The sequence below is a fragment of the Sabethes cyaneus genome, chromosome 2 (genome assembly GCF_943734655.1).
Source record: "Sabethes cyaneus chromosome 2, idSabCyanKW18_F2, whole genome shotgun sequence".
Lineage (NCBI taxonomy): Eukaryota > Metazoa > Arthropoda > Insecta > Diptera > Culicidae > Sabethes > Sabethes cyaneus.
In genome coordinates this window covers 173,784,455-173,804,363 of record NC_071354.1, presented here as the reverse complement: position 1 = coordinate 173,804,363, position 19,909 = coordinate 173,784,455, and the positions used below count along the sequence as shown (strand labels likewise).

Here is a 19,909-nt window from a genome sequence, read left to right as displayed (position 1 = left end):
CTCTGACTTATGTTGCATGTTCTCTGAGTGACGCCCCACGTGAGTGTTTCTGTTTCGTACATTGGGCGAGTTGAGATTGTCTAATGGGTAAAATAGTAAATTGCATAGAGTGCATGCTGATGTTTATGTTTAAGATACTTGATAAAAGGACATATGTTTTCAAGTGATACTTCCAAAATAATATTGGTAAAATAAATAGACCATGCCGGATACTGACATTTGAAACTACCTTTATGTTGTGAATTTCATATACTTTTAATCGATCGCGAGAATTCGAAAAGTTTTGAAAACACGACTCAAGAAACATGACTTTTTACAATACAAAAAATTGTATCATGGCAACATCGGTTACTGGTGAGTGAGTACCACAGACTATTCGAACGGAAAACGAGACAGAGAAAACGTGTTGCGCACCGAATTGCGAGTCTGAGTCCGGTCGCTCGCGCAAACTACACAGCCTAAAGCTAAGCGCAGCGGACATGTTGTTTCATTGCTGAGTAAACTTTAGCCGAGTAAAGTTGGGTAGCGCCGTTCAAATTACCATCGAAACTAAGTGAGTTGTTCCCCAGTGATGGATCATCTTTTGGTTAACCTTTTTAGTAATTAGCGGGTGTTATACGGTGTGAATAATTTTATTCAGGAAACCTGACCTTGGGGTGTGAGCTTTTATGTTAATTAATGAAAATTGCGCCAGTGTGAACTGGATTTCCGGAAAATCCAGTGGTGATTTCAGTGGGCGAAATTTCTCAAGTGCCATATTTTTGTGTGCGTGTGCTTTTTTCTTCTAGTTTTTTCGTTTGGTGAAAAGGAGCCGAAGAAGAGCCTAGTGGATTAAGTTAAGCTGAGCAGATTTTACTTCAGGAAACCCAGTTGGTGTGGATTACTACTAATACTACGGTTCGACCAGTTACGAGAAGGTGAGTAAACAATGACTCGATATGTCATCATTTATCAATCGAGTAACTTGTTAGTAGAAAATGTGTTATTTGATGAATGGTGATCAGGCATGAAACTACTACACACTCAGTGAAAGACACGAACATGTTAGGTGTCATTTGTTAGTTCATGGAAATTTGCAGCCCCTAGAACTACAGATGGTAAAAAAGACTGTCTATTTCATGTTTTCCAAAATCCTTCTAATCTTAAGCAGCATAAAAAGGCATTGATAAATTGATGAATATATTACAGTTGATCTCAGATAATGAGATTGAGGTCATTCAGTTCTCGAAAAAGTTCCTCTTTATTATCGGTGCGTTCACTCGGAGAAACTGTGCCCATTTGTTTCGTCACGTTACACCCGCAGTCATCGAAAGTCAGAACTGACAGATTGAACATAAATCATACACAATGAATTCAACGAATCCCGTTATGCTGCTCTGTAGTCCTTCCACGCGTGCTGTAATGTATACGGTTTATCTCGGAAACATCATACATCTTTTGTGTCCTCAGTTCCAAACTGACGAGTTTCCTTTCTTTTTATTTCCGAAGCAAAGCGCAAAATCGAGAATAAAAGTTCGTATAGCATGTTGTAAATTTTACAACTTGCTTTCAACGCAGTACTGTCGGCAGTGTTGCCAACAACGTCACGTGTTTTCAAAAAAATATTTCACAACAGCTTGTAACAGCAGCGGTTTAGCAGCTGTGCTAAACATATCAATGAACTACTGCTGGCTCCACCTTTTTCCAAAAAAAGTTAAGTCAAATTACTTCTACAATAGTCTTACTAGATTAAACTAGTAATGCTCCACAGTTTTAAATCTAGCATCACTTGCCTGATCTCCTGTGCAAAACCGTAGCAAAAAAGCAGTATGCAAGACAAAAGGCAAAAAGGGGAAAACTCGAAAGCGGTTCAAAGTGTGATCTCGCCCGTCCGTCAGTGCATCAACTCCGCCAAAGACAACTAAGAAAATGCATGTGCAGCAGCAGGCAGCGAGATGCGCAACTGCAGAGCAAGTCCAGTCCGGGAACTGGATGCACATCAGTCGCAGTGCATTTTCTTCAACTGAACTTAACCTTCGCTGCATGATCCTCTGGACCTGGCCATTTGTATGTAACAAGTTGTACCCTTTTTAAAAGGCAAAAAGATAAAACCAAAAACGAGGACTTGCTTCCGGGAATTCACGGTGACATTCATTCAGCAGGGCAGTGAGAGACAGCGAAACAAAAACATGTCTCTGCAATTGGGAAGAACACCCAAAAATATACTGGCTAATAAAAATACAGCCAAACTGTTGTTAGTTCATCAGACGGGCCAGTATTTTTCCTACCAGTTCTCGATACATGCACTAGTGCAAACTGCAAAGGTGCAACTTGCCAGCCAGCCAGCAGTCGTGATCCAGTGGGCTTATAGCATCGTCTTGGTTGTGTGGTGGATTTCGCATCACAGCACGGCACAGCAGAGCACCGCCATATTGGATCAGATCGGACTGCACACGTGTGCGTGATAGTGCAAACATGCAGTCACTGTGGGTGTGTTGAAGGTGGCCCTGTATCAGCCAGCAGCACCCATCGCATGTCGCAGTTTGGGTGCCTTGCTGCGGCTCTACCCAAACCCGACTCGCATGCTGATAGTTAGTCTTCAGCAGACGGACATACCTACACACACCTGGCGATACCTATGTGGTTTCGGGTTTGCGGTTTGCGTTGCGTGTAGGCTTCGCAACCGCCGCCGCGCCGAGCTGAGCTCATCAAAATTGTTATCATTTTTTACCGGAATTCGTTGAGCAAATATGTGCGTCGCGAGATCGGTACAGGCTTTGCGATTTGGATGTTTGAGTTTTTGGAGAACTTGTTTGTCTGGTTGACAAATATAGCAATCCGCTCAATAGACTGAATAATTTTGTTCAACTCGGGTCAAGTTTTTCAATGCATGGAATATGTCATACTCAGCAATTACCTGATCAAACATTATCAGAAAACTTGCTATTAATGTTAAACAGAAATTTACGGATGTTTGCTAGTCAAAAAAGATGTTTTTATGTTCAAAAGCGTACAAACGTATGTTAGCAATAGTAATTATTCCTGATCGGACGTCGCGTAGTGATGGCGACAGTTCCAATTCACAGTGATGTGCTAAACAGACATTAGCCGCACTTGTCAAAGTGCTGGGATACCAATAATCTTGATGGTAAATTGTTCAATCGTTGAATTTTGTTCGACTAAATCACTTTCTACGGTTTTGTCTAATCTTTCAAAAAGTTTCAAATTGGAGGCATCAATTAAATTTTTTCAATTATTCCACCCAGATACCAGCTTCTCAACTTTCATCAGGTGAATGACGGGAAGCTTCGCTTTCCATTTGTACTCCACTAAAAATAGTCCGCTACGCAAAAAATCAAAACCATGGCTATAATCGTCCTTAAGAACTTAAGAACCATTCTTTATCGACTGAATTCGCAGCCGGTTATTAAAGTGCAGGAAAACTACGGTGCTAGTGTAAAGATTCCATTGACTCTGTAGCGGCACCGCCCAGTTAAGATTCGAACCTACAACGACTGGCTTGTTAGACCAGCAGCGTACCCCGGAGCTAACTGGGCGCGCAGTCCGCAACGCCCTTCGTTCAAATACAGCAAGTAAGCAAGTACACGTATATCTTCCGTAAGTTACAGTTTCAAATCCTTAGAAGACTACCGGTTTCATTAGCAATCTTACATCGTCAGTTTTGCGCGACTGCTTATGCTCAACTTCCAGCTTGAACGCATCATTGAATCGACGATAACCAGAGATCCCAGATATATGAACTCATCAACCACTTCCAGTTCATCGCCGTCAATAGTCACTGTCTATGGGAGGCGAACGTCATTTTCTTTGTAGCCTCTTCCTACCGTATGTTTAGTTTTCTTTTCGACACATTGATTCGTAAACTAATCCTCCTAGCCTCTGCTTTTAATCTGGCATAGCTTGCCTCCGTCGTCCCAAGGTTTCTTGTAATGAGTCAATCACCGAATCACGCATCCTGTCCATCACTATAAAGCCCGTTCCCAGCGCGTTGGTCGATCCACCGCTCTGGTAAAATTGAACCTTGACGCCACGAATTCTTGACACCTTTTACCTTTACGACAGATCTCCTGCAGTGCTACGGTGCCGAACTTTTGGGGTTGTACGAAATTCGGCGATCAGTAGTTCCAGGTACCAAACATTCATTCCATGTTCTTATTTCGTCACCTTTGTCCAGTATTTTTAGTTTTAGGTAGGTTGCCCTACTAGGGTCACGCTAGTGAGTCTCGTGATAGAGCTGCCATCTTAGGTTTAGTACCGAGACAATAGAGCCGTCCACAGCGGATCAGACGCTGTCGTAAGCCTCTCCTAACCTGGAGTACAACCGCGCTCACAGACGCTCAAGGCTAACGAAGCCATTCTACGTAATTACAGTCAGCGTTCACATAAGTACTCTTTCCCTGTCCGTATACGACCTGAGTTTCCACTGGGGTTGGTTACCCGATCTCCACTAAGGTTGCTCGTATTCCTACTGGTAATACGATGGGAGTTGCTGGATATCAATGTGGGGTCTATTTTATACCTGCAGGCATGCGAGGCACCGATGCTATGCATTATCCAGCCGTTCACCAACCAAAGTAATGAAACATAGGTGTATAATATCTGCGGGGTAAGACCTGAAGGAAAAAAACAGAAAAATAGATTATGGGAGGGTCATTGAACCAACATTTATAACTTCGTAGTTTGGCAAAAAGGGGCAGTGTTTCTGTGCCGTTAGATTTGCTCAGTGAAACACTCTGTTTGTGAACCTTTCTCTTCAAATCGCTACTAATGCACAGCGAAAAAAAAATGAACTCGTAGTCGCACTATCTAGACACCGCTAGTTTGAAGTCCTACAAGACACAAATTTCTAAGTAAATGCAAGGAATCGATTGGTGACGGTCCCCCCTTGAGTAGACCTCGGAAACAGGTCAATTTTTCCCCGGGGAATAGCTCGAATAACACCCTTTCATTGAAAAAAAAGCTCGAATAACACCCTTTCATTGAAAGGCTGTAGCTATCAAGCTTTTGATATTCGACAATCATATAATGGAAATTATTCACGCTGAGTTTCTAGGTAACCGACTTTCCACTAGAGACATTCGTTTATTTGACCGACGCGGATGAACTTTCCATTGCTTCACGACTTGTACAATCCAAAACCAGCAAAAAGACTGGCACAAAACCGTATTCACAATCGCGCGACTATCTTGTATTGGTATACGTTTTGATAAATTCAGGTATTCAATTCTAAATTCATGCTTCTAAAGTTTACAAATATTAAAAAAGTATAAATAGTTAATGCACAATATATGATCTCACTTTATTAAAAATGCCATACTATTCATATTCAAAATTTGAACATCACTTATTTGCGTGCAACAATTTACGTCCATAATCTAATCAAAATATAGCGAATAAAATTCTAAAAAGTTGTCAATACATGAATGTACTTAGAATGTACATGAGACCTCGTTTGTAAGGCTTCAATGTAAGTTTCGGCTTGTAAATGCGTCGCTACTAATAGCGAATTCATAAATTAACCTGGGTTCGTGCTAACTCGAACCCGAAATTTATGAACGATACGGGCAGTTTGACAGATCGACCCGTAACCCGTAATGCTAGAGAGTTTTAACCCGCGCTTCAAACTGAATGCTGTCAGTTTAACCGAAATGCAATCTCGGTTAATTTATGAACGCTTTGACAGCACTTCGATTAAAACTGAGTGCTAATCGACCTGAGCCAGGTTAATTTATGAATTCGCTATAAGTGTATCCATGAGAATTCACAGTGGTATTCAAAAACAATCACTGTCGGAAAAAAATAGTTTATAACGAGAGAAGCAAACGATGCTAAATTGCCATACGAAACGACACTTAGTATGCACGGTTATATAAGATTAATCTGAATATTTGTATAGTTTTTGTAAAACCACTAAGTACGAACACTAATATCAAAAATTTACCTGCTTTTTATAATTTTAATATAATAACGGGTGGCAACTAAAATTTTGGATTTTTTTTCGCGGCCTTTATGCTCAACAACAAACGAGCTCAGAGTGAAATGAGAGTATGTATGTGTTAGCTCTCTCTCTCCTCTTTCTGTTAATATTTTTTGTTTTGTTTCTGCTTGCCCAGTTTTGCTAAAAATGGCATCGAAGCCAGAAGCATTTCGGGAGCGCGTTGTACACTACGTACTGCAACAGAAATCTCTGCAAAAAGTATACGGTGCAACATTTAAAAACCAAATATGTTGCAGCTTCGACTGTTTACCTTGTCCTAAGATACTCAACAACTATTCGCAAGCAAAGTAGTGGAAGACCAGACAAAATGATGGACGCAGAAGGATATCTTTCTCTTTCTCGTTTCTTCAACAACAAGCCCTCTGGTTTGACTTTCAATTAAGATGCACCAGACGGATGTTTGAACAAAAATTTGATCCCGTTTCTATAAAAACATCATGCAAATGGTCAATACGTGTTTTGGCCGGATAGAGCATCATCGCATTACGCCAAAAAACACAATCGTTCCTGAATACCCATTCAATCCCATTTTTACCCAAGAACCACGACCCGAAAAATCTGTCTCAGTGCGCCCAATCGAAGATTTCTTCAGGATTTTGAGTTCCTTGGTGTACAAAAATAATTGGATAACCACGAATTGCAAACAGTTGATTGGTAGAATCAAGAGATGCATTCGCAAAGTTGACATGGAGGCCGCACAACGCTCCTGTTTCGACGTCAAACGAAAGCTTCGCCGAACAGCCGATTACGGACCGTTTTCAAATGTACACTAATTTTTTTTCAACAATGGATAATGTATCTTTATTTTCGGTAAATCAGATCTTCTTCATGTATCTCTGTCTTTTTTTGACAGCTTGAGAAAAAATTCCAAAATTTTAGTTGCCACCCGTTAGTAATGGTCCACAATCTATATCGCAAAATACCTTTCCGCTAAAATGCACACGCGAAATCTACGGTGTTCCTAAGTTTGCTCTTACCAACGCTAATATACTGAGATACAAATAATTTCCAACACTCTTACAATACATATTCTAAATTTAAATTGTATTTTAACTTATTTTATTTGTAAAAGCATATGGACATTGTCGGAACAAACTATTTAAGCAGTATTTCGCTCACACTCGTGTCAAACACAGCAGGACTTGTTTTATTTGTCGAGCACATTTCAATTGAAGCTGGTGATTGTTTCATGTGACGACAATATGAAGTCAGGCACGAATCTTCATGATATTAACTAGATTAACTAGAACATTGGAACATTGGACAAAAGATTATTCAGTTTCTATTCGTCGCCCGTATGTTTTTCTTTAATGTACAAGAGTCTTATCTGTTACCAAAACCAGGCCCCTGACGCCATATTTTCGTGGCAAGAATTGCAGCTCACTCAATACGCGCTGTGTACAAAACTGAATCTAATACATGTGTCACCCAAACTACAGCTATGGTCCCGAGCAAAGATTGACAACAAAAGTATATCAAAATTATTACATATTCTGCTGTTGATATCAACTAGAAAACATGTTTTGTTACCAACTCAAAATGGCACCTATGATGTATCAGACTTTATTATCATTTTGCTTTCATTATTAATGAAGGAAAATATGTTGGCAGATTCTATATATGGTGTAAATAAACGTAAATTTTCACTTAAATTTTTTTCTAGTAAAATGGTTGGATCAAATTATATGATGATAGCAAAATGATGATCATATGATAGTAAAATTATAGTTATAACTAATTCTGCTTTCCTATTAATATTGTGTAACATCAAGATTAGTATTCCGTTTGATATTTTTGATAGCAAAAGTAGTATTCTATTTAATTTCACGGCGTGGAATTTTTGCAATCAATTTTGATATTTTAACCGCTAAGTCGACCAAAATGAAATCACACCGGGTATTCAAAATCCGTTACATCAAGATATCAAATTTTGTTTTCAATTTGCTCTAATACCCTGCTCGGGGTGAGCACCTCCTGAACACTCTGTCTTACGGGGCAGGATTTAGTGTGGGCCCGAAAAACAAAGGGTCCAAAATCGATGATATAAATTCACGATACAGCAATGAAAGATGTCAGTGATCTGGTTAAAACCCCAGGGCCTCAGTCTATACTAAACAACAGAGTGCGTATAATTCGAAGTTTATACGCAAGTGCTCTCTGTCGATTATTTTATAGGTAGAGTTGATCTGCGAGATTGCATATATAACTGTAAGCTATATTTTTATATTTCAATATAATTTTAAGTCGCAATGATACCGGATGTTTAATTTAAACGCTTTCTTCAAACATACGAAAGCTTATAGCAGCCACCGGAAAGATAGTGGTATGTTTTCCCCTAGTTTGAAAAACTCGACAACAGTACCCTTGGGATACCACCAACAGCAACAACAAATCGCGTGTGCGCAAAAAGTTTCTAGTAAGGCGTATAAGCGCGTAGTATTCAGAAATTACTTTTGTAATCACGCGACGCGACATCCTAAATACGTAACCAACGGTAGTCAATACAATAATCAATGATAATCTTAAGTAATCCTTAATTTTTAGTAATCACAAGAACAGGTTTACGAAAAATTTATGGTGATCAGTGGCAAATGGTTAATTATCAAAGGTAACTTTTTTTTAAAGTACAGGTAACTATCAGCAATCTTTATATTGCTGTTATAGAGTGTTTCACTGACGAGTGGCGAAGCTAACCTCACTTCTGTGACGTTAATCGGTGGTTTGTTAATACTGACTTAGAAGATGAATTAAAATCACAGACAAGCAGACGCTACACTGGTGTTAATTTCGCTGTTAATGCAAGTGTTGCTTTGAATGCAGTATGAAACCGTAGAAATGTGAAAACCCCGCAGCACAAAACCCTACAAATAAAAATTATTCCACAACATACATAACAGAGATTGTTAGCATGCAAACGAAATATGTAGGACGATATTTTTAAAGGATTTTCTTATACGTGTTGTGTCAGTTCGTCAGTGGTAGAGATGTTATTTTTTTATTAAGTTGAATAAAACCTAATGCGAGCATAAAAACTTTTAATTTCAATTTCAGGCTATGATTTTTTTATGTGCAACATCTTAGAGCTATACTATTGTAAGATCTTCGCATGCCATGGTGTAAATAAAATTAATTTAAAGTTCAAAGAACTATTAGAAAGCTTAAGCAGTATTGAAAAAATACTGGCAAATGGAATGTATCAGCAGTTTTCTTGTATTTTCCGGATCGTAAGATTCGGGCTCAACTAGTTCGAAATGAAAGTTGTAATCGAAATTTGAAAGTTGTAATAAACCTAATAAAGTAGCAAGACAGTTTTTATGGCACGATAATTTCTATGATCAGTAACGTAGATGCTTATTTCGCCACTTAAATGTTGACAGATACAAAAAATAAAATAAAAATGATGAATTGAAAATGTTGAATTGAAACAGTTCAGCCAAGCGTAGATAATTACATTCAAAAAGCGCGCTTTTTTGTAACAAAAAGAGTTTATAGCTTTTCATTTCATTTGGAATAAAGTAGAAATCTTACGAGTGACAGCACTGCATTGCATGTAAGCAACTACAAGTTTTTGTGTATAATGATGTTTCTACAAATGAATTCAAGTTTACTTGAAGACACATTTTATTGAATTTTGGAAACACTCGATATTATCATTCTGCTGAACTTATTTTCGCAAATCGCAACAGAATACCCTGCCACACTTACTTATAATCAAACAGTTATTTTTTATTTGAAACAAGAAAATCTCCCCGGATAGTAGGTAGGTAGGAAGATACAAAGTGTTTTGCTCTCTTTGGAACTCTGACCCGATACGTACCGAAATGCTAGCGAAAGCTGTATGCCCCGCGGAATAAAAGTAATAATCATTCATTCAGTGCCTGTTTTGTATCCTCTCGTCTTCTCATCATTATTTCGCCAGCAAATGAATGTTTATTAGTGCGTTACTTTTTATATTTTCACGGCTTCTCTACCGCGGCGGTGGCTGGCAATTGATCGGCCGGCTTCTATATAAGTAGAAAGGTAAGACGAGAAATACTTGAAACAGCAGCCGCTATCTACCAAGGGCCACCATCAGTGACTGGGGAACTAGAGTTGGTGGGTCGAATCATATTCTTCAGCTCATTTTAGTCGCTTGATTGCCTATAATATCTCATAAACTTTATACATATTCTCTATAATGTAGGCAGCCGTTCACCCGTCATCTGGTGAAACGTTGCTTATTTTTTATGTCAGCTTCTTGACAACAGTGCCAACATTGTGTTCGTTGCCCTACACTCTTACTTGATTTAGCTGGATTTTTCCTCTCTTTCCCTGAGCCAGCAACAGTATATTTTCAACAGGTTCCTGATCTTGATTCCACTGAAGATCAAGACACTTACTTATATACACTGTAAAAATTTTCATCGGAAGTTGAGCGAATAAAAATGTTTGATTCTGAGCATATGAAAACGATCGATATTTGTTTGATGAAAAGTGCTCGTTTCATAAAAAATCAAGACACATTTTTTCCTTCGGTGTCACACATCGCCTTGAAGACGGTTCACCGGGTAAATGAACGATTAAATCAATTCGAACCGGCCACACTCGTGATGGCTGATGTAAGCTTTCCAGATTTACGGGTATGTATTCACTACCGCATGAAAGTGAACGCACGGTGGTGCAGATGAGTGCATAGCAATTCACGCGAAACGTTCTGAATCTGATGTTTGCTCGCTCGATGGTGGAGCTGAAGAAAGGTGGCGATTTCATTCAATCACCTCAGGACACTGCAAGTTGAATTTATGTTATATTTTGCAGCTAATATTCTCGAGGGAAAATTATATTGCTGATGCGATCCCGATGTTGCAGTTTGTTTTCGCTCACATAAATGAAAATAATGATTCAAGAAATGTGTGTATGTATTTGTTTTGGTAAGCGGTGGGACTGCTAAATGTCAAGATCGATCAGTGCGTCTTGAAGCAAAACTATAGCTTGTAAGTCGAATTGCTAAATAACATCTAATGACTGATGTTAGCTTTTAATTTTCTGACTGAAGATGGAGAAGCCACCAGTTTACCTTGCAGGTAGGCGGGCGCATCAGCAGAGCATGAAAATGTCAAAAAAAAATTGTCAACGCGGATATTTTTTTTAGACACAGACAGATACAAACTAAACAAATTATAAAATAAAAAAATGTAAATAGTTTATGTGGTTTTTATTGTGAGGAATCATTTATCCAATTTGTTATCACATATTTTACAAAATTAACGTAAAATAGGAGTTAAAATTCCAAGAATTTCATGAAATTTTGTTTACGGGCAGTTATAAATGTAAACAATATTGAAAGATTTGTGGTATCTCGTTTTTCATGAAACCCCAAGCGTAATTTTCTGATTTTCCCAGCCGTATCTTCAAAAATATATACTACAAGCATCGTAGAGCAAATATTTTCTAATGAAAAATTAATACCTTTTTAACAATCTAGGAAAAATATTTTCTAGTAAAAAATTTTCACAAAATTTTCCCTCGATGGTGGAAATCTTCAAAGAAAAGTTAGAAATATTTGTCATACGTTAGAATAGTTTTCAGATGATAAATCTCGAGAGACACGGATGAAACTAATAAGGAAGAATTTTGGAAATTGCAGCATTTTATGCGTTCGCTAGCAATCAATATGCGCGAATATTGCAAACTATAAAACTAATTACGATTTGCAAAGCTTTCACTACTTCCCGATATGGCGAAAAAATGTGTCAATTATACCAGACATGTTCAAACTATGCACCAGACTATGATCAACGTCGTACGTTAGGAGGAAAAAAGTGAAAGACACCAACTCATAAATCATTGCTGCCCTTTTGCATTTCGTTGCATCTAGCAAAAATACCGTCACACATAGACACCACACATAGCCAAACGAATAGTATTGCACCTCGCTAATATGTAAATCATGGAGTGTGATTCGTCTTAGCTAAAACTCGGAATGGTGCTGGCCTGATGGTGTTACCTTCTTACGGCGAGACTGACGCATATGTATACCTTCCATAGTCAATCCGTTAGCACACGTTAACTATGCGCATTTAGCAGAGTTGGCAGCGTATGTTTAGAGAAGTAGAAAAAAACCTTCGGAACATAAACAAAGAAAATCAAAAACCACCTTTGATGCTCGGTGCGCATTGAGAGTTCAAATTTTAGAAGTAAACTGTAGGGGTGAAGCAATATGTGTTTTGAATTTCGATTGTTATGTTCCCTATCGTTAGACAAAATCACTTGGACGCTAAGCCGACATCCGGATGGACCCAACATTGGTGCAGTACCTTACCAGTGAACGCTCTATTACTTGCTGTTGCTGGTAGGTATGTTTACTGTTCGTTCACTATGCAAATCGCAGACTTTTGTGGTCGGTGACTTGGCCAGGGGTTACTTCAGCAATGTCCTACTGCATCACACCCGCCCAACCAACCAACCGCCCCGCCAGCCAATCTAGGCGCGGTGTCATTCTAAGCCATCCGTCCGTCCGTCGCTCGGTCGACTAGTCGAGCTACTTTTCCAGACACTGTTCTTATTCATGCGAGTGTTTGAAGCTCGTCAAGAATAAGGAATTTTATTACCCGCTACAACCGTACAACCGTACAACCGTACAACTGTACAGTAGTTTGTTGAAGAACGACCGAACGATGTCGAGTTGGACCAAGAATGGCAGCAACGTAAGTGTGTGGGTTTTGTGGGGGATTAAGTTACCAATTATTGTATCATTGTAATAGGTTGTGACTTGTTGAGACTAATGTTTATTGTTGGATATGAAATATCAATAATATTTAACTGCTGAATATTCACATTATAACCGAAAATAAGTTGCTGCTAATTCTGCATAATAACCGTCATAATAACTGTGAATATCTCAACATATAACTAGTTTGAAACCATTCGATGTGCTCAATCCAAAATGAATTGCATCGAATAATGACTCTAAATGTCAGATGTATGCATTGAAACCACTACTTTATTTTCCGACCAATAAATGCTTTAGTTTAATTAATTAATCGTTGACCAAATTAAAGTATGTAGCCGCTAGCTATAAATTTTTTCCACCTTATGGGCAATAAATGAATTCGGCGCTCGAAAAAGTCTTCGTTCATCGAATTTAAAAAAAAAAACAATTTATGCTACCTTGTTCAAAAATAAAACGTATTACACAGATAACATTTGATATCGATCGAAATAAATGGTTGAATGGCGCCAAATCTGGTGAATATAGCGGGTGGGGAAAAACTTCTTCAAATTTTTTGACTGATACAAAACGATATGGTCGGGCATTTTCATGAAGAAAATAATAAATTCATGCCTAATTTCATATTCTATGCATTTCAAACTACTGGAAATAGTTACCATTTTTGCTCCTAGTGCTTTTGTGAACAGGGCTTTAAAAAGGATCGCAAGTTGACTGTGACTGCGTGCGTGAATGCGGACGATTTTTGTATTCAACTTGCGCTTGCAAACAAACCGTTTACAAACCGTGTGGCCTTTCAAGAGAAGCCAACAGTCGTTCTCCCGCTTTGCGTTCATTTTGAAGAGCATAAACTGTAAACTGGCTGGGAGCATAAGGTGACGTATTTTTTCGTTTCTCTTTTTGTCTTTAAATCGGCTGCCCACAGTAAAAGTTTGTCGGCCGATGTCGGTTCCACGCAAGAAAAAATGTTTGTTTGTGTCGGATGGTATCCAACCGACTTCTTCCACGCATATGCAGTGGTTGTTTTTTTTTTTTTTTTTTTGAAGTATTGAATCATAGGATAGTGCGATTACTTTTCGTTAGTGTGGTGACTGCCAGTCAATTGACTGTTTTGCAGTCATCCGCTGCTCCAAACGGTAAAAGTATTAACTTGATCGAAACGAAAATATAGATCAAAGATCAGAATGCAGTCGGTCTGCTATACAATCGAAGGTATGACTGAGCAAACTGAGGGTTTTGTTACGCATAGCGCTCGCATTCCACTCGTGGGGAATCAAATGCCTGTGAGGCTGGTGGCGCACTGGGATACAAATTTTACGTTACTTTTTCTTATTCTTCTTCTTCTTCTTTATCTTCGCCCTCGATTCTACTCACGGGCGGGAGCGCGAGCCCTCGCGTGTAATCGGTAACAGCAGATCGGGCTGCAATGATGAACGATGAGCGACATACCGACGGTGTCGGTTTCACTATTAATCGATTACTAAGTTAATAAAAAGATTTCTCTTATCTCATATAATTATTTTTATTGCAGTTTACAATTTTAACCATTTTAGATGACCATCGACCGTTTCAAATTGTCATAAACGGTATGTAGTGTCGATCAAGAACTGAACAAATACCTACTTTATGATTCATTCCGACTAACATTTCCGCAGTTCAGCGCTTAATCCCCATGAATAATCTCCCAAACCATTGATCATTTCTTCTTTCCATCACTTTATGTCTGCACGATTTCGGTTTCGACTTCAGACGAACCACCACGGGAATGGTCTCTCCGAATGCCAGCTGCTATAATTCATTCAAACATAAAATTTTCGCCGTGGTAAAACCATAACCAGTAACCCGTCATCATCATCATAATCATCGTAGCCGCCCGGCGTGGTGCGGCATCGGGCATAAACGATAGAGATAGGTGGTCTGGCCTTGCGCAAAATTATACGTCAGACCGGTACGCGGGACCGAGAGCCCATACTAAGTTATTCCGTTTATATGAGGGTAAAGATCACAGCATAAACTGTACACAATGTTTTTTTACACTTTCTTCAGATTATTTTTACGCTCACATCAATTGTTTGCGTGAAGCGTACATCCAGTAATTTGAATAGTGCTTTAGAGTTTAACCAAAAATTTATGAAAACAAAATCAGCAATATGATTTTATTTATTAGTAAACCAAAATGTGTTAAAATACCATAAAATTTCAATAAAATATTTACATGTAACTTATGACCCTTTTTCCTCTGACAGGCCATAATAGTAAAACAAGTTTGACTCATATTACTGATGGCAAAAACCCATTCTAATTTAGAGAATTGTAAAACAAACCACGTAGGTATGGTTTCAAACTAATCCACTTTGATAGGCTGAAATATTGTCGTTTGAATCCACTTCCTACACTGTTCAGGACGACCGACCGAACCGATCCAATGATGATCTTGAATTGGGTCAACTGTTTTACCGTCTTCAATCGTCCTCTGCCTTAAACCAACGATGGTGGTAGCTTCCATCGTAGCGTGTGATGCCACCGTTCATTGAAGAAACTTCAAAAAAAACCCGTGTGGCCTACAAGAAGACGACAGCACCGCCGGTCGGTCCCAAAACTTCATCTGCATATATTTATATTTTTATATTCAATGCTACGAAAACAACAATACCGACAAGTTTCAATTTATTCATCTGGATACACTCCCATGCCCATGATCCGAGATCGATCGCCGAGCTTTCAAGTTTGGTTGGTCTTTACCGCATAAAACAGTCGTAAAGATTGAACGTGACAAACTTCAATGATCGAGCACCGTGACGGCAGCGAATTTCGACCGCTTGTTCGATTCTGCGAACCCAAGAAAGTGCTGCTGATCCTTATTTGTAACGTGACGGTTGTGACAAATTTGCCGCGCTATGTCATTCAATGCAAAAATTGCAATTCGAGTCGGTTTAATGGGGATAAATAATGGGATCCCCCGAAAGAAGAGCGTAATATACATGCTAATTTAGCGATGATTGTATAACAATTCATTTGGGTGTGTTCTAATTAAAATCTTTTCCGTACCAGACGGAACGTAAGGAGCATTCTGACTGTAAAATATGGAAGTACTAATGCAAGCATTGGCATAATTTTATATTTCGATGCGGTTTTTAAGATATATCTTTTTGATAAGCGTATTATTAACGTATATTTCATATTCACGTTGGTGAGGGAAATGCTAATCAATCTAACGGGTGATGGAATTTATTATCGGCACAATGGCTGCCGAAATAAATCAACTGCACAGGGCATTTTCGTTTCACCATTGAGTATCCAAATACCTCGTGGGTGTATTTTGTGAGTTTGCATTATCTACCAAGATTAATGCAAACCAAATTCTACCTTATTACTATTTTTCCTTTCATGCGACATTTTAGGAAACGAAAGCGATCAATCTGCCAATTTACGGTAGCACCAAATGCCGTTGAACGCGGCAAATATCAATATTGGCCGAAGCTCAAATTTTGTGGCTTAGATTTATCACGATATGCAATGTGCACAAGCGATTAGCCGTGATGCCGGTTTTGCTGACCAAATTTGGAGAGATATTTTGATGAGTATCTAGAAACAAACGTGGTGCTATTAAGTACCTTCGTCTTGTTCATTACATCATTAAGTACAAGTAAAATAGAAACACTACTGGACCTATATAAATGTTTCCATTTCAGCTCATTAATGATGTAGGTGGGCCATTAAATCCGATCTACGACGCCATCCTTTCCGAATGCAAATCCATAACAAAAATAATACAATCATTTTTCTTCGAATTCAAAATTAAAAGTATGTTAATACTTATCAAATAATTACTGCAAACGACTTGTCATTCTATGCTTGTCCTAAAAAATAAATATTCATTTCAACTCAATAACTACAATTTGATGCTATTTTGACTTTTGTTTGTGCTCGAGTTGCCCCGATTTCCCTTCCATATATGGAAGACGTGACGATACTCATGTAGGGGTATGTGTATGGCAATCGTCCGTCGCTGCATTTGTGTCCGTCTGATCAGTGGCAGCTGAACGGGACGGCAAAGATCGCAATCGCCTCGCCTCTAATGACACTGCACTACGGCTACGGCTACGGCTACGCTACGGTCGATCGAAGTACGAGTGTGAAATGATTAATTAGACCGGCTACTTTAATCCGCCGCCATTTATCTGCTGCAGCACTGCAATCAGCACCACGACGGACGGTACGGTGCGAAGATCTGATATCATAGTTTCCGACTGGATCGAAATAATTTGCTAATTAGTATTTTCATAACGAGCAGGCTATCTATTAGCTTCCATACTTTTTACTTATTTAAAAACTATATCGCAAAAGTTGTTCTAGATTTTAAATATTTGATATGTGATAAAAATAGTAGAAACTCTAAATATAGATGTATACCGCGTGGTACTATTTGAAAGAATAACATTTCATGTTTCTAATGACATCGTCACACATACAGATAATGATGTAATTTTATAATCAGTATCATTGCAGATACATATGGTTTATTAAGTTTTGTTTTTTACTTACTTTTACAATAATTAAGTGAGCCCGACGCATACCACATTCTAACGGGTGGCAACTAAAATGTTGGAATTTATTTCTCAAGCTGCCAAAAAAGACGAAGACATTTGAAGGAGATCTGATTTATTGATATTAAAGATACATTGTCCATTGTTGATCAAAATCCCGAAGATGCTATGGAGAGGTTACAGTGACTATAGATTACAGAGGCGACAAGTTACTCAAAATCCGCCAAGTTTTGAATCATAACGGTTTATCAAAATTCGTGATTCGTGAGCGCCTTGTCGCTCCTGTAACCTGTAGTCTCTGTAGGAGAGGTATGAGAAAAGTTTATTTTTTATCAAAATTGGGCAGAAGTCATGAAAATTAAGTATAACAGAGTAACTATACCACAAATAAAATGTGATTAGTGATTGTCCGATGATAAATTCCTGACCTGGGATTTGTTGGAAGTAAGCTCTGGCCGACATCTCGATGTACAACTTTCTAGCGCGAGGTTCGGCAGCAGTTTGCTGGCGTTTATCGCGGCTTGGAAAATTTTGAGCCTTATATGCAAATAAGTTAGCTTTTACTTTGACTTTTTGAACGTAGCTTTGTGATAAGCCTACCTTCTTGACAACATCGTGTTGAAATATTGGAATGTCGAGTGAAATTAGTTTTGACTTTTCCTTCCGTCTTCTTGCAAGGTGCTCCTGGTTTGCTTTCATCTCATGGTTTGTGGTCCAATGCCAATCGATCCTTGAACCTTTACAACACTCTTGAGATGGTTGAATTACAGATTTTCAGCCAAAGCACAATGGGATTTTCTAATGCTACGGATTTTAAATATCTCCAGTGTACATCTTTCATATTGACTTAAACAAAATGTACACTAGGAAATTCACGGAATGTAAACGTTAGGGTAAAACTGTGCCAAATTTGGCTAATTTCTACCAAGTAGAAAAAAATATGGCTACTTGTAAGTGTTGCCTTAATTCACAATCACACACAAACGCTTAAATTCAGACAATCACGTAATTTCCAAAATTCGCATTAAAACTCCGTAAATTCCGAGATTCGCATACAAAACGCGTACCTTATTTCCAAAATTTGCTTTGTAAATTCCGAAATTCGCTTAAAAACCCGCGTAAATTCCGATATTCGCACAAAACTTCGACTTCAATGTAAGGTAAAACCGAAAGTTTGCTCAGGAATACGCAGATAAGTCTATGGGTTGTAGCAAGGCGCTACACGTGGGTACGATGTGGTGTATAAAGCGCGAAGAAACTGGTTAATAAACGAAATAGGTACCTATATCTCGCACTGCCTTATAACAGTGCATTGAACGGCATTGAACGATGGAAATGACGTCAAATGTTTACTTCGAAACGTGATGATAAGAATAACCTACTTTGTTGTGTATATCGTGCTCACCACCGACATGTATTCCTTTGCAATTACACCACAGAGTTGCTGGAGTTATATTTTTGAAAAGAAAGGGCTTAATATTTTAAAGTTATACACTGTATTAGCAACTTCACCAGATATCAATTGATGCAACAAACTATAAAGATTTCGATATTTGAAAACTGAACTAATTTAAAAACTTTTTTTCTTTTTCTAGGTAAGGACAACATTATCAGTAAGTGAGTCAACATTGAACGTTGGTTGATAAATCGATGATTGCTTTCGTTAAGTCTTTTCTCATGTCGTCACTGGTGGACTCATTTCCCAAAAATGACGTTATTTGCCGCTCCAGCTCTTTCAGCAAGATAAACTAGAAGCGAACGTAAAATCTCAAACGTAGAAAAATAGTAACTTGGTATAAAATCAAATGCAATTTGCAAACTTGTTTCCTGGCGACGATCAACCGTCGCGTCAGGCAGCGTCATTGTATGAATAACTAAACCACGTATGGTACACCGGGGCAAACTGAAATGCGGGGTAAGTTGAAACGGAAGCCACAATGTTCATCGAAAATGCGAAATTGCTCTCCGAGATTTTTTCATTGAACAACTAAACGCACTTTTTGACTGTCATAAATAGAAGATCGAAATGACTTTACGCAATACGTACTTTTGTTTACTTTTTGTCATTCAGAGATTTATTACTTTTGAACGGGGTGACATAAACCTGCAAATTAACAGTGTTGTGGCAATGTTTGTCTCATAATAATTGCACATCAGGTAATTATTTGGGTTTCATTAAGTGGAATAATCTTAAACTGATCTAAGTAAAATCATTTTTCTGTTTTGTATTTGGGTCATTTCAGCTTACCTCTTATATTTTGACCTGCTACACGGGGTAAGCAGAAACACCGCACGTACACAGCTAAAATTGTAATAATCGGTTTATCTAAAACAACTATTGTTATTTGTTATTTTTACCAACAGTCATTGAACTAACCTATTAATTACATATCAAGTTTAAAGAAAATAATTATTTCATATTCTTATCAGAGATCTTTGAAGTCGAACTTTGGCAAAACCCTTTCTATTAGCCCCGGTGTACCTTATTAAAGAACATGACAGAACGAAAACGACAACTTCTAATCAACAGCCTACGGAGATGCCACTGCAGCGCGCTGCTAGTTGTTGTCGTTGCTAGCCAACATCCACCGGCGGCTGGTCGGTAACGTATTTAATCGAACTAAAGTATCCACAATGCCCCAATACAAGCTCATC

The 19,909-nt window shown here is 38.4% G+C and overlaps 1 protein-coding gene across 3 annotated transcripts in view; it reads left to right on the top strand.

The window, feature by feature from the left end:
• The first annotated feature begins 453 nt into the window (after positions 1 to 453).
• LOC128734881 (uncharacterized) overlaps positions 454 to 19,909 on the top strand; it is a 43,538-nt gene continuing 24,082 nt past the window's right edge. For 2 of the 3 annotated variants that reach the window (XM_053829275.1, XM_053829273.1), the window contains exons 1-2: positions 454 to 553; positions 789 to 917. The gene's annotated coding sequence lies outside the window, so the exon portion shown is untranslated. Of the gene's footprint in view, positions 554 to 638; positions 659 to 788; positions 918 to 19,909 lie in introns of those variants that run through there. The other variant, XM_053829274.1, reaches the window with a different exon arrangement.